The following is a 21,899-nucleotide window of genomic DNA, read 5'->3' as shown; positions in this document are numbered from 1 at the left end:
CTTTCATTTCTTTCCCGTCTTTTAAAGAAAAGACATCTCCAAATGCAATTATTGGCATTATTTTTATACCCACTGCAGCAGAACATTCCAGAAGATGAGGCTTCTACCAAATGAGCTTATCCAGATGAGATGTAGACAGTTCGTTGCCATTACCAGGAGAACCGTGCAGAAACCCACATCCAAGCAGCAAGTCGAGGAGTCAAGTGTGAGCACAGCATTGCACGTGCGCTTCCAGTTAACCAAGTGAGCTTCCCCAGTACCGGGGGCCCTGTACCAAAGGACACCTCTGTTCACTTCAGGTCACACAGCAAAAAGCAAGCTGTGAGCGGTGGAAGTAACTAATTAAAATAGAATTTTATTTTCTGTCTGATAGGAGATGACACAAATGAAGATTAACCAGCAGCAAATCAGACTCAGCTGAAACCATTTGTCCAGAAGGAGAATTTGTAGCTAGAGAACAGAAGTTCAAGTATCTAGAAATTTCCAGAGAAAGTCTGATTCCCATACCTGAAATAATACTCTTTTCTCTTCCCAGATCCAAACTGTGTGTGCATACTCAATCTGTGACTTCTCCATGGGACCCAGCTGATTATTATCTCCTGGAGCATATGGATAACCACAATGATAATGATACTAATATAGTTCCTTCTATGAATAATTGCTAACTCATTTCAGTTTTCACAACAACTGTCTGTAATATGTACTATGATCAGATCTATTTTACTGGCGAGAAAACTCAGGCCCCGAGAGGCTAAGTAATTCACTGATAGTCACAGAGCTAAATAAGAGGCAAAGTTAAGAGTCAGTGCAGGTAGTCGGGCCCCAGAGGCTTGCTCCAAACCTCTATGCCACACTGCTATTCACTGAATGTCCAGGATTGTGTAAAGCAGTTTATGGTAATATCGCACTTCATCATTGCAGCAATCTTATAATATGGGTACCAGGAGTATTCCCATTTTACAAGTAAGGAAGCTGGCTTCAAGCATTTCAATGACTTGTCCCAGGTCATACAGGTGACAGAGCTGAAATTCACACCCAGAGATTCTGTGTACCTGCAAGTTGTTTGGTGACAACTACGTGCTATGGACTGAATGCTTGTGTCTCTGCCAAAATTCATATGCTGAAGCCCTAATTCGAAATGTGATGATACTTGGGGGTGGGGCCTTTGTGAGGTAATTTCGCTTTGATGGAGTCATTAGGGTGGAGTCCTCATGATTAGATTAGTGTCCTTCTAGAAGGGGAAAGATTAGGGCTGTCTCTCTCTTTCCACCAGGTAAGGATACAGCAAGAAGGCAACCGTTTACAAGCCAGAAAGAGAGATCTTACCAGAACCCAACCATGCTGGTTCCCTGATTTCAGTCTTTCCAGCCTCTGAAATTGTGAAAGATAAATATCTGTTGTTTAAGTCACCCAGGCTACAGAATTCTGTTATAGTATCCTAAGCTGGGGCTTCCCTGATGGCTCAGTGATAAAAGAATCTGCCTGCCAAGCAGGAGACATGGGTTCAGTCCCTGGGTAAAGAAGATCCCCTGGAGAAGGAAATGCAACCCACTCCAGTATTCTTTCCTGGGAAATCCCATGGACAGAAGAGCCTGGCGGGTTACAGTCCATGGGATCTCAAAGCATCAGATACAACTTAGCAACAACAACAACAATCCTAAGCTGACTAAGATGCTAGGCATTTTGAGTGTGACAGTCTTGGATCCCAAGAGTCCTAAGGGACCTTGAAAGCCACAGCCAATATTCATTTGTCAGACTGTGACAATTCTGAATTGGAATCCTGTGTTTTGTGGTGTCTGGGTTGGAGCAAAAGTCAGGTATCTAATACAAGAGGTCAAGAGGTCAGTACACTACCCCCACCCCTACCATCCTCACTCAGAGGGAACATCTCATGAATGACCCAGTCCTTTGTTTCTTTATGGCAAATGACCCAGAGAGAAAAAAAAAAAATGCCTGTTAGTGCTGATAAAGAATTGAAGAAGGCCAACAAGGATTCTTGGCCAAAAAATAATTTGGGACAAAGTGAGAAAAATGTCCAGTTCTATGCAAGCTGATGTCTACAATGCAAACATATTCACCTTACAATCTATATGGTAATAAGAAAAAGCAATTTGTGAAGTGTTCCCGTTAGGGTAAGAATTTCTCATCAAGTGAAAGACAGAACTTCAATAAAAATTTAAAGGGAGGTTACATGTAGAGGGAAAATTTGTGCAGACACCACATGATGCTGGCTGAAAATGTGATGTGAGGGAAAAAGCAGGTTCTTTAATAAATAATTCATGGATCTCTCACAAGTACCTCAGCACAGATACCCCACTTATTAACTGGAGATGTGGGAGAGTGTGGACTCTGAAGGCAGGCAGACCTGCATGTGGGCTTCCCTAGTGGCTGAGACATTCCCTCAGACAGGGAAGCGGCTTGTATAAAGCACCCCACAATTCCTAGAAAATTGTAGTTAAGTCTGTGCAGTTATCTTTGAGGTAATTCACATGAGAGGCAGATAGATATTCCTGAAGATCAGGGTTAGGAGACAATCAGGAGGGGCTTGTCTTTGTGGCCAGAATTCTTGAAAGGATGTGTGTTTGTACGGCAACAGCAAAGCATAAAGAGGGGACCACAATTCCTCCTTCTCATGTCTTTTATTTCCAGAAATTCTAGAAAGTGACAAAGGGTTAAGTCTAGTTGCTAGCATCTGGCCTTGCATCTAACAAATGCTGAGTAATATATATGTTAGTGGAACTGAACTGAGAAAGTTGTATGCAAGATGAAATAATACAAGAGGCAAAAATGCAGGACAAAAATATGGCTGAGACCAGAGCCATCTACCCAGTGCTGACATCTAGAGCAGTGAGCATGCCTGATCTTGCAAAGAGTGAAAATGCAGAGGCAGGAGAAAGTCAGGGACAGCAACAATCTTAAAAGGTAGATTTGTTGGAAAGGAAGCACGAGAGAGACAGGAAGGAGCAGGTACAAACCGGGAGAGTTTGTAGGGAAGGCAGGAGAACAAAGTACTGATTTACCAGAAACTTGGAAATATCTGTACTCCTAATTTAATTCCTCATGTCTGGCTGTGCTAAGGCCTAAAATACCACTAAGCTCACTGAGTTAAGCATTGTACTTGCTAGGGCTCCAGAGGGGAGAAAACACAACACAGCAAGGCAGGAAAATCTCTGGTCAGATGTATTTGTCAGGCTTCCTTGTGGGCAAGTGGGGTCTGGAATGGCAGAGTAAGAGTCCTGGTAAACCTGTGATACTGAGGAGGGGGAGGAAGCACTCATTTAGTGTTTGACAATCTCCATGATGTAAATACTCCTGCTGTGGTTGATTTTGAGTCACCAAAGGCTTAACAACTGCCTTGTTGGTTTCCTGAAATCTTAACAATCAGCTTTCACAAGCTGGAATGGATTGACTCCAGGCACTGCCCAGGCACCAGTGAAACTGGAGATTGATACATAGAACCAATGCGGGAGGTGCAGAGCAGGGAAGACAAGAGTTTCCTGAGCCTCACTCAGGTATGTAGGATATGTCTCCCCCATCACAGAGAAGGAAAGAGAGGAGAGACCAGTGTTCACATTTAGTTATTCTGGCTGTCTAAAATCAGTTACACCCACGGGAGAAAATTTCAATAATGGGTCTTCCTCTAGCCCCAGACCCTCTAGAAGCAGCTAAAATTCTCAATTATCAGTTATCCTTCTGGAAATATGTATATGCCAACCTGTGTATGTGTGTGTCCCTTTTCAAAATTAAAATGAATGGTAAAATTAAAATGTCCTTTTCAAAATTAAACTACTGTACTGAGCAACTATTTTCATTTAATTATAGTTTTTTATATTCTTCCCCCAAAAGACTAATTTTACCTTATAATTAAATTTACAAGATGTATAATTTTAATGACTGTATAATATTCTTTATGGGCTTCCCAGGTGGCTCAGTGTTAAAGAATGTGCCTGCCAAGCAGGAGACACAGGTTTGATCCTTGGGTCAGGAAGATCCCCTGGAGAAGGAAATGGAAACCCATTCCAGTATTCTTGCTTTGAAAATCCCATGGACAGAGGAGCCTGGCAGGCTATAGTCCATGGGGTTATAAAAGAGTCGGATATGACTTAGCAACTAAACAACAACGATATTCCTTATATCCCATTCTTATAATAGCTGTATAGTATTCCTTTTATGTATGCACTGTAATTTATTTAACCAGTTTCCTCACTGATAAGCATATGTTTTTTTCAGTCCTTTGCTGTTATGAACAAATGATGTGATAAATATCCTATACACATATATATATACTTGTACAGACATGTATGCCTCCCTCTATGTGAAATTTCAGAACCCAAGGGTATATACACTATTTATTTCTGATGAGTTTTTACCCTCCCAAGAGGTTGTATGAATGTACATTCCCGCCCACAATTCACGAGAGTGTTTTCCCCACATTGTTGCCAACACAGTGTAGTCTCAAAATCCGAGACCAGCATCTGTTAAGTGCATACTCTGTTCTCACACGTGGCATGGGTTCTCTTATTTGAGGTAGGTCTATTCACAGAAGAGGAAACTGGACCTCATGGAGATCAAATAACTTTCCCAAGGACAGGTCTGTGACATTAGTCTCCCATCTTCCTTCTTTACCACCTTGACCACTGTTCCCCTCCAGGCTCATTGCTGACAATCCAGTGTAAGGAAATTGCAGAGTTCCCCATAGAGCCCCAAAGTTTAGGATACATCATGTATCTTTTTCTTCACTCTTTTTTTTTTTTTTTGCTTTATTTCCTGAAGTTTTGCTCATTCAGTGCTGCCGAGTGATTGTTTAGTCAGCCTGACTACCCTCTTAATAATTTCTGATACTGATATAAAACCTGCCTAAGCACAAATATAACTGTGGACTTGGCCCAGGTTATAGTTACTTTCTTGATGACTCAGTTTTCAGGGACATTTTGTGTTGTCAAAAGAGGGGCCACCTGTATTCCAGAATAAGCTTGACTCTTTGCAACTGAAGAAGTAAAGACAAATTGTTGTCCTTTTTAAAAATAACCTTCGACTCCATCTCAGATCAAAAGCATAAATCTCTTCCTTTTCTGTCTTCCTTTATGTCTACACTCACATGCAGTCCCCCTGAGTATCAGATAGAGTATGCTATGAGACTTTGCCAATTACAGTCACACTTGGGCTTTCCTGGTGGCTCAGCAGTAAGGAATCCACCTGCAATGTAGGGGACACACAGGAGACATGGGTTCGATCCCTGGGTGGGGAAGATCCTCTGCTGAAAGAAATGGCAACCTACTCCAGTATTCTTGCCTGGGAAATCCCACGGACAGAGGAGCCAGGTGGGTTACAGTCCATGGGGTCGCAAAAGAGTTGGGCATCATTTAGCGACTAAACAGCAACAACAATTGGGTAGCTGATGGTTAGGGGTTGGATAAAACTTTAGGGGGATTGCCTTAGGAGAAAATGAGATAAAAGCAAAGATTACTATGAAATAACATAGAGGTTGCCAGCTAGGAGGAGGAGAAAGGTGGAGGGAGCTGGGAGGAGAGGAAAGGAGGGAGGGAGGGAGAGACTGTGAGGAGAGACTGGTGCAAATAAACCGTGCACTTAGAACAGCGGGGAAGGAGGCTTGGCAGCGTGATTTCCCGGCTTTAAATGCCCGCTTGGCATCTTGCTGGTGCGCCAGCGTTCCGTGAAGATGTGGGCGGAGGGAGAGTCCGATGGGCTTCAAACATTGGGAATAGCGGTGGTCGTGTGCTCCTCTCTGAAACTTTTGCACTACCTCGGGCTGATTGACTTGTCAGACGGTAAGCGAACCCTCGAGCTTCCCCGATTCATATGAATGTGTTTTTCGGCTTAGGTTGTTGTGAGAGTAATTTAGAAAATGCACAGAAAGTAGCGCGTAGACCCGAGAGATTTGAAAAAGCCCGGCTAAATCAGAGCTGTATTGATCCCAGCCTTACTCACAGCACTGGAGTGATGCACTGTCTATGGTGCTGAAAAGTGGCGCCTGGAGAGTGGTGGGGAAGCAGGGGGGAATTAGGATCTTCTCTTCTCACCCTATATGCATGTGAGTCTTGGTGGATTACTAGCTGTGTGAGACTAGCAGCATACATCAAAATTCTCTCTCAAACTGTCTGATAACTATATTGTTGGTAGAAGTCAATAACTTTCAAAGGTTATTGTGTTGATTAACTTTGTTTAGGAAGTAGTTGGGAAGATTATGGTAGTAAAAGATTTTGTAAAATGCCAATCACAGTGTCCAACAATAAAAAGACATTAAACAAAAATATCAATTCCTTTCCCCGACCCTTAACCCTCAATATTCAAAAGAACTCTTACTCTAAGTCCACCTCATCAGCCATTCCTTATTGAAAATGTAGTTTAAAAATCAGGTTGACCAGGCTGTTTATTACTGTAAAGCTAGCGACTTGGTTCCTAAAGTTAAAGGAGCTCAAAAAATGAAAAGCATTTTCTTCCTTCTCATGAGATTTTGTTCCAAGTAGAACATAGTTTTTCTATTATTCATATCACATAAAATTAGACTCCGGGAAACTTTCTAGATTCTAATTTTGATAAGCTGTGCATTAAACAAGGCCAGCCTCCAACAATGTATATTAAATGCATGTATGATGCATATTTGATGTATATTCTTTCATAACTGCATAGTGTAGACAGAATGCCTCTTCCAAAAGGTAACATACATAATAATGAAATACATTTGCAGACAAAGAATTAGCTAAATTACAAACCAAAGATGAGGGAGACCAGAGACTGAAGGACAGAATGATGTGGTTGGATGAGCTCTGGACTAGGAGCCAAGAGACCTGGTTTCTACCAATAATCTGTCTCTGTTTAACCTTGGTTAAACACTGTTTTATTTGGATCTCAATTTCCTATGAGGCTATTGGTGATTTTCAGTCTTTCTGCTTCATGGAATTCTTGAGTAACCCCAAGATTGCTTTGTATTTGGCTTTGTGGTTGGGTTGGTAAAACAGACCCTGAGCCCTTCATTCCTGCTTCCAGAAAACCAGCTCCGTTTTATCTATTTTATATGTTATCTCTATGTAAGAAATTTTAATCTTTAGCTAAAATTTAGTGAAAATCAAAATGATTCTAAAGTCTATGGCTGTGTTTCCCTGAGATTTTAAAAGCTGAAGCACATTCAGAAAACTTTTTCTTTCTTAAAAACCACTGGAAATCTAACAATCTGGAAGAATAGCTCTGTATGCACATAGAGATTCCTCCTGTCCCTCAGCCCCTTATTTGTGCCCTTCTAAAATTCCAAACTTATCTTGCCATAAAATTTGTCATAAAAATTGAGAAAAGCCTCTCTTTTCCACCAGGTCCCAAGACAACGTATTCTGTCCCCTTTCAGACCTTCAGAGTAGATACCCACTGAGATTACAAATTCATATAAGAGCTGCCTACTTCCTTGCAAGGTGCAGTGGAAACACTACCCTGTTCTTCCTTTCCACATCCAGAAGGAATCATCTCCCTCCCTCTGCTCTAACATCTCGAGGCTACAGCTTCTGATTTTACTACCACAGAAGATATCAGTTATTCATCTAATGTTATAATAATGAGGGGATTAAGGTAAAATGTAAAGAACATATGTTTAAGACTGCCTCCAGGAACCCAGATGAACGAAGGGATTAACATTTATTCAGCACCTACAATATCTGGGTGCCAGGTGCTTTTATATACGTGAGCTAATGTAGCCCTCAAAATAACACTCTAAAGGAAAAAATTAATAACTGTGGAAAGTAGATATTATTGTTCCTTTTATGGAAGGAAGAATATAGTTTTAGAGAAGTTACATAAAATTTCCAAAGATATAGAAATAGCAACAAGCAGGTATTTGTCTCTAAAATTTCATGCTCCATCCTGGACCACCTAGCACCTCAACAAGTAAGTCAGCTCCAGATAGAGCCTGTGATCTGTCATTAAGCTATACCACACGTAGGCTCCTATGCCACAACCTTCACCATATAGTCTGAAATACCATTTTTAATGTTTGTGTGGTATGAGAAACTCTCAAAACAATATCAATGTCTTCCATCACAGTTCTGGAGGCTAGGATTCCGAAAACACAGTGTTGGCAGGGTCATACTACCCCCCAGACCTCTAGAAGACAATCCTTCGCCTCTTCCAGTTTTTTTCTGGTAGCTCCAGGTCTTCTTTGGTCTGTGGTAGCATCACTCTAATCTCTGTCTCCATTTTCACATGACCACCTTCTCTCTGTGTCTCTGTTTTCACATAATATTTTACTCTTCTTACAAGAACACCAGTCATATTGTATTAGAACTGACCTTAATGGCCTCATCTTAACTTGATTACATATGCAAAGACTCTATTTCCAAATAAAGTCACCTTTACAGTTATCAGGGATTATGACTTCAACATATCTTTTTGGATGACACAATTAAGCCCAAAACATCAGTAGTTATGCTACATAATGTAAGGATTAAATGAAGTGGCATATGGGAAAGTACCAAGCTTATTATCTATTTCATAGCAGGTACTTCATAAATAATTCTTTGCAGCCTTAGATCCTGCCAATCAAATGAATATACCACTCATCAGGGGAAAAAGATAAAATCCATGCTTTATGTCTTTGATTTAAAGTTCATCAAATCCTCCTGGATTTGAAAGCTGCCAATGAAACGTCCAGAGTATGAACACTAGGATGACTTATCCCTGATATGCTAATGTCACCATGCATACCTAACCTTCATTGCCAGGGCCTGCTAATCAATCAAGTTCATCTTCACTTCCACCAAAGTGAAGACAGCAAGGGCTGCAGGGAGAAGATAGAGACAGGAATGTGGAGGTGACAGGTAAGTAATGCCTCACAGAGATTCAGAGACCAATACCAGTTAATTCTTTGCCTCTCTTCTCACTCTTGCTGGGCCAGCTTTATGAAACTCTGCCCTCACCAGATGAGAGCCTTACCCAAAGCACCATGTCTACCGACTCTGCGATGGTAACTTCAGAAATGATTCACTATCCTAGCTCCAGTTCAGTTCAGTTCAGTCGCTCAGTCATGTCCGACTCTCTTACCCTGTGGACTGCAGCACACCAGGCCTCCCTGTCCATCACCAACTCCCAGAGTTTACTCAAACTCATGTCCATTGAGTCGGTGATGCCATCCAACCATCTCATCCTCTGTTGTCCCCTTCTCCTCCTGCCTTCAATCTTTCCCAGCATCAGGGTCTTTTCTAAGGAGTCAGTTCTTTTCATCAAGTGGCTATAGTACTGAGTTTCAGCTTCAGCGTCAGTCCTTCCAATGAATATTCAGGGATGATCTCCTTTAGGATGAACTGGTTGGATCTCCTTGCTGTCCAAAGGACTCTCAAGAGTCTTCTCCAACACTACAGTTCAAAAGCATCAATTCTTCTGCACTCAGCTTTCTTCACGGTCCAACTCTCACATTCATACATGACTACTGGGAAAACCATAGCTTTGACTAGATGGACCTTTGTCAGCAATGTCTCTGCTTTTTAATATGCTGTCTAGGTTGGTCATAACTTTTCTTCCAAGGAGTAAGTGTCTTTTAATTTGCTGCAGTCACCAACTGCAGTGATTTTCAAGCCCAAAAAAGTAAAGTCTGTCACTGTTTCCCCATCTATTTCCCATGAAGTGATGGGACCAGATGCCATCATCTTAGTTTTCTGAACGTTGAGCTTTAAGCCAACTTTTTCACTCTCCTCTTTCACTTTCATCAAGAGGCTTTTTAGTTCTTCGTTTTCTGCCATAAGCGTGGTGTCATCGGCATATCTGAGGTTATTGATATTTCTCCCAACAATCTTGATTCCAGCTTATGCTTCATCCAGCCCAGCATTTCTCACAATATACTCTGCATATAAGTTAAATAAACAGGGTGACAATATACAGCCTTGACGTACTCCTTTCCTGATTTGGATCCAGTCTGTTCCATGTCCAGTTCTAACTGTTGCTTACTGACCTGCATACAGACTTCTCAAGAGGCAGGTCAGGTGGTCAGGTGGTCATCTCTTTAAGAATTTTCCACAATTTATTGTGATCCACACAGTCAAAGGCTTTGGCATAGTCAATAAAGCAAAAATAGGTGTTTTTCTGGTACTCTCTTGCTTTTTCGATGGATGATCCATCAGATGTTGGCAATTTGATCTCTGGTTCCTCTGCCTTTTCTAAAACCAGCTTGAACATCTGGGAGTTCATGGTTCACGTATTGCTGAAGCCTGGCTTGGAGAATTTTGAGCATTACTTTACTAGCGTGTGAGATGAGTGCAATTGTGCAGTAGTTTGAACATTCTTTGGCATTGTCTTTCTTTGGGATTGGAATGAAAACTGACCTTTTCCAGTCCTGTGGCCACTGCTGAGTTTCCCAAATTTGCTTGCATACTGAGTGCAGCACTTTCACAGCATCATCTCCTAGGATTTGAAATAGCTCAACTGGAATTCCATCACCTCCACTAGCTTTGTTCATAGTGATGCTTCCTAAGGTCCACTTGACTTCTCATTTCAGGATGTCTGGCTCTAGGTGGGTGATCACACCATCATGGTTATCTGGGTCGTGAAGATATTTTTGTATAGTTCTTCTGTGGATTCTTGCCACCTCTTCTTCATATCTTCTGTTTCTGTTAGGTCCATACCATTTCTCTCCTTTATTGAGTCCATCTTTGCACGAAATGTTCTCTTGGTATCTCTAATTTTCTCGAAGAGATCTCTAGTCTTTCCCATTCTATTGTTTTCCTCTATTTCTTTGTATTGATCACTGAGGAAAGCTTTCTTTTCTCTCCTTGCTATTCTTTAGAACTCTGCATTCAAATTGGTATATCTTTCCTTTTCTCCTTTGCCTTTGCTTCTCTTCTTTTCACAGCTATTTGTAAGGCCTCCTTAAACAGCCGTTTTGCCTTTTTGCATTTCTTTTTCTTGGGGATCTTTCTGGGGATTCTAACTCCAAGCGCTGCCCTAAGCAGTGAGGCACATGGCAGTGTCCCTCAAAGCGTGTTCGCCTGCGGTCGTATCTCATATCATCTAAATATAGGGCTATTTTGCTGTCTCTGACTGTAACGTGTTCATGAAAAAAGGAATGTCACAAGCTACACAAGAACAGCAGACAAAAAGTATAGCAATAATAACTTGGCAAAGCTCTTGGGGAAACCATGAGAATCCATGTGTGTTTATTGGGGTCTTTAGAAAGTCCATTTTCTCTGCATTCTAAATTGTGTTAAACATACAGTATTACTCAGAAAATTTTCTGGATCCACTTAATGGCAAAAGATTTGAAGTATGGTTCATATGAAGCCAACTACCCACATATATCTGACTTTAACCATTTCTTATGAACTTAGTGCCTGCATATATTTTATGGTTGAAAAAACATTCCCCATCTCATGTTTGACTGAGACAACAGAAAAATCCTGTGAGAGATAAAAATCTTATATCATCATTGAACTATTTTTATAGTGTTAAAAAAAAAAACTCAGTTTCTGGGGCTTTGAGTTCAAAGTCATATGGCTAGAAAATAACAATTTCAGGACTCAGTTCATGCCTTCTGAGTCCCAGAACACTTTTCATTTCCAAGTGCAGCAAAACTGGCTCTTTAACTGTGCCTAGAGCATTAGGAATATCATCATGTCTACTTATTAAATATCTGTATTATTCCTTTTGGTAAAAAATGTTTGTAACCTAATAAAGTTGGGTCATACTGGGTTGAAACGTGGGCACCCAAAGATATCAGATCCTAATCACTTTACTAAGGAAAAAAGTTATTTGCAAGTATGATTAAAGATCTTGAGATTATCCTGAATTCTCTTGTTGGGTCTTGTATGCCATCATAAATACCATAAAAGCGATGCAGGCAGAGATTAGACACAGACAGAAGAGGAGAAGGCAATGGAAGCGATGGAGGCAGGGACTGAAAGATGTGGCCACAAGTCAAGGGATACTGGCAGCCCCCAGAAGCTAGAAGAGGCGAAGGAATGAAGTCTCCCCTGGAGCCTTTAAAAGGAGCGTGACCTGATCAATGTGTCTTTGTGCGTCTGTGTGTTTGCATGTGTGTCCGTATACCAGCCTACCACTGAATGAGCGGAAACTGTTCAAGCGGACTATTCATCGACAGCCTTAACCTCACTCTCTGTCTTTTTTTCTCCTTCTTTCATTTTTTTTAATTGAAGTATAGTTGATTTACAGTACTATATTAGTTTCAGGTGTACAATATAGTGATTTAGTGTTTTTACAGATTAGACGTTATTACATTAAACGTTATTACAAGGTAATGGCTGTGATTCCCTGTGCTATACTATATCCTCATCATTTCTTTTCCCTCTTTCTACCTCCAGATTTGCTTTGTTGTTTTTAATTCTTCTGTATGTATAATTATGCTTTAAATGGCACACTTAATCCTTGACTACTTAAATGTTGGCTTTAAGTGTGTCTGTTATCCACCTTCTCTGAAATATTGGGAGAAAAGGACACTTATTTCTTCCGCTTCTCCTTTTTCTTTCCCTGCCAAGCCTGTTCATTATATTATCATTTTTCAAAACTTATGATGTTCCCTTTCAAGGTAAATGGGAGAGGTCTCCTGAGACCTCTGATTCCGCATACGGACAACCTCCTCTTCTGCTCTGGGGAATGCCCCCATTCTTTATCTAAAACTTTTCCACTTGTATGACAAGCAGGAGGACAACCAGGACCTCCTCTCCTCTAATCAGGAGAATGCGTTCTGTGATCAGAAGCCTTTCTAGTGTTTGGATCCTAAAGAGCTACCCAGAGGTGCCCAGACTCAAGCAGCCTCTTTTTCATTCAGCCAGAGCCTGAGACCCCTAACCTGACTGACAAAACGAGACGGACTGCAGGCCCCACTCTGCTCCCTGCCCACTCCCCCAGCCCCATCTTGCAGTTGAGAAAATCTGAAACCCAGCACAAAGACACACAGGATTTGCTGGCATAGCATTGCCGGTATTTCACAGTATATCATACAAGCACAGTGAACTTTTTAAAGCTTACTTTTCTATCCAAAGTCATAGATTCTGAGAAAAGTGAGGGCCACATACAAGTCAAAGCAACTGCATGGAACTCGGTTGAGATTCTTCAGAGAAAGAGAAACATAAAATGTTCAACTCACCTGATTTGTAAAAAGAGGTTTACCTGTTTGTTTACACAGTAATTACACCAGCAACTGATAAGTGAATTGTCACTTTTTGAAAACAGTTTCTTCCAATACAGATATAGCGAAAGTGCCCGTAGCTTTCCCTGACATCCCGGTTCCGCTTTTATCCCCAAATACTATGGTGACACCACTCCTCAGAAGCTAAAGATAATGATGCAGATTCCTGGCTACTGACAGAGGATCACAACCTGATTTTTATATTAAGTGAATAGAAATTCTATTTAAGGAATATAATGATCCATTCTAAAGAGTCCATAATGTTTTCAACTACAGAGAGAAAGGCGGTGAAATAAGGCAGGAAGGTGAGAGGTAGAAGGAAAGAGGGGAGAGGAGTGAGAAATGGTTAGAAAAAGCAGTGAAGAGGCGAGTGAGCGAGAGAGGGCGGGGGAAGGGGAGGCAATGACCGGAAGGCAGCCAGCTTTGAGACCAGCACTCGTTCTCCCAGATCCACCCGGGTGTCCAGGACCTTCCATCCCATCATCGCGAGCCCTGAGGAGTCTGCTCAGCTGGTTAATACTTTACCAACTGCTCTGTGTGCTTCAGTCTCCAGAGACTCGACTCTGCACAAGAAAGTCACAGCAGCTCAACCTTGCACTTGACCTGTGGCCAGAACACCATTGCCCCCAGACAAAGTCAGCCCCCAGGAGGAGCCCAGCCTTTGTCTCCAGCATCCACAAACCTGACTGTAAAAAGCAGTCTGCCTAGTTACCTTCTTAGACATCTTGCCAGCCGGCCATTTGAGGTTTTCCAAAGTTCAGTGTCAGCCACATAGTCACTTGTTCAGTATATTCAACATAATACTTCTTTGATCCAATACCCTTGAAATAAGTAAGCAGTAGTATTGTTCCTCTATTTCCCTCAAGGCAACGTTCAAGGATTAAAACGGCAAATTGATAGATTCCTCCTTCCTGCCTTCCCTCTCCATGCCCCTGGTCTCCTCTCTGTCCAGCCCCAGGAGTCCAAATCTCTCTCATGCTGCTCAGAGCCTTTTCCTGTGATGACCACTTAGGCTGCTCTTTCCATTCTTTCTCTCCCTGACTTCCCTGCTTTTAATCCATTTCTATTGAAATTTATCTAGACTATGTTCCATTACTTCTGCACCCTGACTGCCCTCAAATCACTCTTGAAAAATAGATCACTGCTTAGACAATTGTTTCATCAGTGAATTTGTGTGGGAACAGCCCAAGTGCAATCTTTTTTTATTCAATTATGGTGCTAACATAGTACAATTGGCCCTCCACATTGGTGGGTTCCACATGTGAAGATTCAAACAACTGCATGTGGAAAATATTGGGAAAAAAATTCCAGAAAGTTCTAAACAGCAAAACTTGAATTTGCTGCATCTGAGCAAGTATTTGCATAACATTTACATTGTATTTACATAAAATTTACATTGTATTAGTAATCTAGAGGTGATTTAAAGTATGCTGGAATAGGTACATAGGTTAAACGCAACTACCATTCCATTTTACATTATAAGGGACTTGGGCATCTGTGGATTTTGGTATCTGCTAGGGGAGACATGGCCTGGAGTCAGTCTCCCCATGGACATTGAGGAACAATGATAAATTGGCTTTAGACTGTTAGCTGCTTTCACATGTGCTTACTTTAAAAATTAGAGAGAATATGGTTGGGGTGACCTGTACTTCAAGAGTCATTCTAAGCTGCGTCTCCTAAGGGAATCAACTTTAAGGGGATAGGTGGTTCTAGCAACAAGAACATGTATTTGTTAAATGAGTGAACCGAATGAATAAATATCTTCATCCCACAAAGAGGAAACTTGGGAAGGGGCCAACTCATAAAGACAGTGATTATGTCTGTCCTACTCGCCATAATTCCTTCTGCCCAACACAGTGCCCAATACATAGGATGCTCCAGAAATGTTGAATGGATGAACCAATAACTAATGGATGACAGGTGACAGACTCAGTGATTTATCTACAAAACTTTCTCACACCTTGCAATGCATTCTGCAGCCCAAGACAAAGGCTTCCAAGTTCACCAGCAAAGACTCCACATCCCACACCAAGCACAGTTACTTCTTGCTCTTCTCTTGTGGGTCAAAGCCTGGCTCCTTCTCTAAACCTATTATCTTCCTAATATACATTCTAAATATTGACAGAAGTATGCTATTCTCCCTCTGGCCTGCCCTAGGGTAATACTCTGATATTCCAGAGAGTATTCTAAGAATGGGGCAAGTTCTACTACTTGACACATAGTAAAAGCTGATGAATGAATGGGTTAATGTACAAATTATTCATAGCAAAAAGACTAGAATCCTTTTTAGCCCAATCCTGGGACACACTCATTGCCACTGTTTATGAGGTTAAAAAAAAAGAGCCCTGGACAGCATGTCAATAGACTTGGACTCCAGCCTCAGTTCCAATCCCTGGGCACACCAATGTCCCCCTCACTGAGCTCACCCTAGCCAACTATAAAAGGTACAGGTTGGATTAGATCACTAATTTCCAATGATGAATTGTAAAATCTCCTGAAGGACCACCTTATGGGATTTGAAGAAGAAAAGCAACATTCTTATGATCTCTCACTTTAATTTCAGCATCTGACACTTTCATCTCATTTACATACTTAACTACCAAGCAAATTTCCTTTGATTAAAGAATTCTTTGCCTATCTAGGAGTTTGAAATCTACTGGATGATCTAACTTCTACTGGAAGTTTTAATGATCCCATGATTCCACTTTATGTAAGAAGACCCATGTACTTGCTTTCAAGGTAGACAGAAGAGGTGCAATCCAGCCAGTGTTACCGAGTCCAGGCATCGCACTGACTCGATGTCAGTGAATCTGAGAAGAGGTGTTGGGATTAAGAAGGGACGTTATTTGCAAACTGGCTAACCGAGAAGACTGCAGGATAGCGCCTCAAAATAACCATCTTGTCAAGGCCAGGTTCTTTCATGGATCAAAGATGAGGGGTGGGGGTGAGGACACAAAGTAAAAAGAGTGTTCAGTTCTTGCAAATGTCCCCTAGAATGGCCTCAGGCAGGGGGACCTGTCAGTTTCACTTCCTTACAGTGCTTCACAGGTGGATGGCTCAAGTTATATCCCCAAGGCAGGCCATTATGTATGCTTACAAAAGTGGCCAGATGAGGGTTCAAGTCACAGAAGCAGATCCAGCATAAATTCCAAATTAACCCTTCCTGGTTACACCAGGACCACAGCATTTCCCTACATACCATCACTATGACAACCAACCATCGGTTCGGATGTTTTATGGGTGCATTGGCCCCAGCCATAACCCCTAGAACACTGGAACCAGCAGCAGTCATAAATAAAATACAAAAGTAGTGAGTGATATATCTGTTTTCATGGCTGCCAGACTGTAAATGAGTTTTATTTAGAGAGAGTTTTGCAAAAGCCAAGGTGAGATCACCAAGCTTCTGGTACCAAAAAGATAGATTTCATAGAATATTTAGCTGGACAACTCCCTAAAGAGCATAAAACAATCTGGTCTTGTGGAAATAACCTTCAAGTTGGAGTCAGAGGCCAGAATTTAAACCCCAGTTCTGCCATCTGCTGACTAATGACTTTGGGTGGGGTACTTAACTCCCAGTCTGTAAAATGGGGTAATATAACTCACCTTAAAGGCTGTTGTAAGAATTAATTGGAATGAATTGTATGAAAGCATTTGGCTCAGTGCTAAAATGTTAAGGGCCCAAGGGGAGGAAGTGACTTGCCCAAGGTCACTTCCTCAAGGTCACACAACAATGCCATTATTGTCCTGTTGCCTACAGCTCAGCATTGTCAAGGTCTGAGAGGCTTCCAGTGCTGGGGAAGCCAGCAGGGCCCACTGAGTCTTCTGCCTCAGTTTCCAGCACTTCAGGGGTGTGGTCCTGGAGGGGGTGCTGAGATACCACCCCAGAGTCTCACTCTCAGGAATTTAATATAGAAAGCACATTAAGACCTGTTTACATGGAAGTGCTGTTTGTAATTATTGTTCCCTATGGGATATTCCCCTACTGCTTCCTCCAATCCTGTTTTAAACTGCTCAGCTAATAGAGTTTTCCTGGCTCCCCTGGGGAGACATTCACAGATTCTAATAGAGACATAATTCAAAAATTGCTTGATATACATGCCCTCAATTTTCCCCAAGAACCACCTAAGTAAAGATCCACAAACATGCAATGCATTCATTGGCCAGACGCAATTAAACATACATGCTATTAAATGCATGTGCTGCTGTTCAGCCAGGTCTGCATTAAGCTGTAGCAGTGACAGCTTTATCCTAAGATACCACATAAGCCAAGTGCAACAGAAATGAAGCAGGCTGCTAGACGGGAGCCCCAGAGGAACCCTGCTCTCGAGTTTCCAGTCCTTTTCAGACAAGACAGTGAAGCTTCAAGAAAAAAAATCCTCCATGTCTGGAGAAGCAAGAATCAATGCTGAGCAACTCCAGGAATAATCACTTCCATCTCTCAATATATAAAGAGTGAGAAGGAAAAGGAAGGCAGAAAGAAGCTGGAGGGCAACATTGCAACATTGTGTAAGCAGTTCAGTTCAGTTCAGTCACGTCCGACTCTTTGTGACCCCATGGACTGCAGCACGCCAGGCTTCCCCGTCCATCACCATCTCCTGGCACTTGCTCAAACTCATGTCCATAGAGTCAGTGATGCCATCCAGCCATCTCATCCTCTGTCGTCCCCTTCTCCTCCCGCCTTCAATCTTTCCCAGCATCAGGGTCTTTTCCAATGAGTCAGTTCTTCACATCAGGTGGCCAAAGTATTGGAGTTTCAGCTTCAGCATCAGTCCTTCCAATGAATATTCAGGACTGATTTCCTTTAGGATTCACCAGTTGAATCTCCTTGCAGTCTAAGAGACTCTCAAGAGTCTTCTCCAACACCACAGTTCAAAAGCATCAGTTCTTCGGCTCTCAGCTTTCTTTATAGTCCAACTCTCACATCCATACATGACTACTGGAAAAACCAAAGCTTTGACTGGCAAAGTAATGTCTCTGCTTTGTTGGCAAAGCAATGTCTTTGTTGGCAAAGTAATGTCTCTGCTTTTTAATATGCTGTCTTGGTTGGTCATAGCTTTTCTTCTAAGAAGTGAGCAACTTCTAATTTCATGGCTGCCAACACTTCTGTAGTGATTTTGGAGCCCAAGAAAATAAAGTCTGTCACTGTTTCCATTGTTTCCCCATCTATTTGCCATGAAGTGATAGGACCAGATTATAGAGAGAGAGCTCCAGTTCTACATCTCATTGCAAGCATTTACTTTCTCTGGGACCCTGGGAGAGTCATTTAAGCTTTCTGAGACTTAGTTTGGCCAATGGCAAACTGGGGATATGAATATTACCTCCCATGATTGCTGGGAAGATAAAAGGAGATTAACAAATGTGAAAGCACTTAGCATATCCTTACATATAGTAGGAATTCATTAATTTACGTAGTAGAGATTCATTAAGCTCTTTTATGTAAATCTTCTCATCCTTAAAATCTGAATATGGAGAGCATGGACATGCTTATACATTAAAAAAAATAAATGTCGAGCAAATCCTAAACATACTAAAATTAGATTAAAAGAAGTAAACTAGGACTGATTAGAAGGAATTTGACTTACCCAAAGCCAATAAACTTAATGAAACTTGGTATCTCAAGAGGAAATTGAATATAAATTGAAGATAGCACAGGTTCAAGGTGACTTTAGAGAAGTTTCTGGAGATTAGATCCATAATTGATGAATAACTAACAACATAGAGAGAACTGCCCAAGGCTAGCAGGTGGAAACCCAGCGCCCCTGTTTCCCCACCCCCTCTCTCCACTGTGGAGGAATTGAAACCCAGAGAATGGAAATGTCCAGCCCTGCAGAGAACACTGAACCAGGGGTCAAGAGTGTGTTTTCATGTTCTCTGCCCTGAGCTGGCTCCCGGGGTCAGGCCAGCCCTCCCGGACAGTGTGCGTTGCAGTCCAGAGTGGCTCCCAGGCGTGGTGACCCAGAGCTCAGTTTGTCATGCCACCTCACACAGGAATAGACCGGAGGGGGAAGGAAAGGAGCCACAAGCACTGCACACCTACTATGCGCTGTGTCCTGGGTGTCCTTGGGAAGAACCTGAAAAGCGAGGGTCCGTCACATACAAAGAAATGCCATTGGGCTGGCGACCTAATTGCAGAAGCCACACAACTAGTAAATGACAGATATGGAATTCTAGCCACACTCCCTGGGGGCAGCATCCACCTGTTTCCACTTCTCCAGCTATACAGATCCGAACATCTAACCTCAGATGGACATGAGTTTGAGCAATCTCCAGGAGTCTGTGATGGACAGGGAAGCCTGGCGTGCTGCAGTCCATGGGGTCACAAAGAGTCGGACACGACTGAGCAACTGAACTGAACTGACCTCAGAAGGCTCTCAATCAACACGTCCTGATATGAATGGACATGATTGAGTTTCATCCAAATTGTAAATGCTGAGATTTTACAGTCACGTGAAACATTTGAAAGACCCATAAATTCTCCTGTCATCACATAAGCTGCCCTCCTGGGTGCCACAGGGAAGCTTTGGTGTTTGCTTGGGGGAGGAATCAGCAAAACAGAAAGTCTGTGTGTGCCTGGGGGGAAGCGGGTGCTTAGAAAGGGCCACTGACCAGAAGGAGAGATGCAGCAAGAGGCAGATCGGAGGCAGCTCTGTCTTGATGGCTTTCACCTTCATCGTGCAGCCTTGGATGGTGCCTTTGCAGGATCTATGGCTGGAAGCACCCCAGTTCACTCCTGGGGAGAACCTCCAACACTTGGGGCAGATCTAGCACAAATAAGAATCCCAGCCTGGCCCCTCCAGGATGACAGATGGTCTTGTTCCCAGATGGGGAAAAGGCTGAAGTGTTCTCAGCCAGCGACCTCAATTTATCTTCAGGACGATTCTAATTGGAACCACCGCTTTCCTGCTGCCCGCTTTTTCAGAAGTAATTAGAATGCTAATCTATAAGAAAGATGTCTATTTAAAAATAAATTAATAATATATGATACATTTTGCCTTACAATGTTGAATAATATGATTCAAAATTTAAGATAGCCATGCTGTCTCAAAGTAAAAAGTTGTATATTTTAATAAGCCTGAGACGTGTGGCTTATTTTTATTATCCTATAAAGAGACATTATGAGTAAATTTTTTTTAAGTAGGGCAAAACACAACCTGAGAGCTGTTCTCTTTTGGAGATCTCCAAGCACTTTCTGAGCATCAGGACTCCCTCCTGTCATCATAGAGGCTGAAATGGAGAACATCCTCCATCTCCCACTAAGACACACGATCCCCAGATCAGACAGAAGTAGTGTGGCAACATTAAAAAACATAGTTCAAATTCCACCTTTGTCACTGAATTACTAATTGTTATTCAGTCACTAAGTCATGTCTGACTCTTTGTGACCCCATGGACTGCAGCCAGGCTCCCCTGTCCTTCACTGTCTCCTGAAGTTTGCTCAGATAACCAAGCCCTAGTGACCTCTTTGCAACCCCATAGACTGTAGCCCACCAAACTCCACTGTTTATGGGGTTTCCTAGAATACGGGGTTTTCCAGTATTTTCAAGAATACTGGAGTGGGTTGTCATTCACTTCTCCAAGGGATCTTCTCACCCCAGAGATTGAACCTATGTCTCCTACACTGGCAGGTGGACTCTTTACCACCGAGCCACCTGGGAAACCCCTGATCATTAGGTTACGAATCAAAGGTAAACGTCCATTAACCAAACTCACGCTCTGTAAGAGACCCTTGCTGGGCCGAGGGGTACAGAGAGAAATGTGACAACTCCCTCCCGGCCTTTCCCCACTGTACAACATGATCCCATCACCCATCCAATTACTCAAGCCTGGAAAATCTTCCTTGTCACCTCCCCATCCTTTTCCCTCACACCCTGTCTACTACATCAGCAAGTCTGGTGGTTTCCTCAGACAGAGAGATTGAAAATCACTTTCTCATGGGTCTCCTTCAAAGTCTACATCATCTCTCATCCAGTTACAGCACTCTCCTAGCAGGTCTTTCTTCTGCAACTTGAAAAACAAACAAACAGATTTAGAAGGAAAAAAAAAAAAAACTTTTATTGAAATATGCACCAGAAACCCATGCAACCAACACCTATAATTTTTTCCAAAAAACAAGGGAAAGACAATTTCAGCTTCCCAGAAGCCCTTACTTGCTCCACTCCAGTCCCTGCTCTTCAAGGAGAACTACTATCCTGGCTTCTAAAAGCACAGGTTAATTTTACTTGGTTTTGCACTCCATTCATACTGTTGGATGCTGCTGTAGTTAATTTATTCACATCACTGTGTAGCATTTTTGTGTGACTATACTAACAATTTGCTGTTTATTGTTGATGAATATTTAGGTGAATTTCTGGTTTGGGGCAATGTTTATATGATTTTTAAAGGCTATACTCCATGTACGATAAATATAAAATATTGACTCTATTTTCCATGGTGTACAATGCATCCTTGTAGCTTATCTTACACCCAATAATTTGTATCTCCCACTTCCCCACTTATATATTGTCCCTCCTCCCTCCTCACTGGTAACCACTAGTTTGTTCTTTACATCTGTGAAGCTACTTCATTTTTGCTATATTCACCCAGTTTGCTGTCTTTTATAGAGTCCACATATATATGATGTCATATAGTATTTGTATGTCTCTGTTTGACATTTCATTTAGTATAATGCTCTCCAAGTCCACCCATATTGATGCAAATGGAAAATTTTTGTTATTTTTTATGGCTAAGTAGTTAGGGGGGCAAAAACAAGACCAGGAGCAGA

General features: G+C 42.0%; 1 protein-coding gene across 8 annotated transcripts in view; it reads left to right on the top strand.

Annotated features, from left to right (window-relative positions):
• Positions 1-21,899, top strand: part of KCNIP1 (potassium voltage-gated channel interacting protein 1) — a 406,169-nt gene that overhangs the window by 336,883 nt on the left and 47,387 nt on the right. The window contains exon 2 of one of the 8 annotated variants that reach the window (XM_081520784.1): positions 79-243. The exons of the other annotated variants lie outside the window; for them this stretch is intronic. The gene's annotated coding sequence lies outside the window, so the exon portion shown is untranslated. The remainder of the gene's footprint in view (positions 1-78; positions 244-21,899) is intronic. 8 annotated transcript variants of the gene reach the window in all.

This window comes from Giraffa tippelskirchi, chromosome 8, assembly GCF_054371585.1.
Source record: "Giraffa tippelskirchi isolate mGirTip1 chromosome 8, T2T-mGirTip1v1.2.pri, whole genome shotgun sequence".
Lineage (NCBI taxonomy): Eukaryota > Metazoa > Chordata > Mammalia > Artiodactyla > Giraffidae > Giraffa > Giraffa tippelskirchi.
Note: the sequence above shows the minus strand (reverse complement) of the source record. Positions and strands in the feature narration are given on the sequence as shown.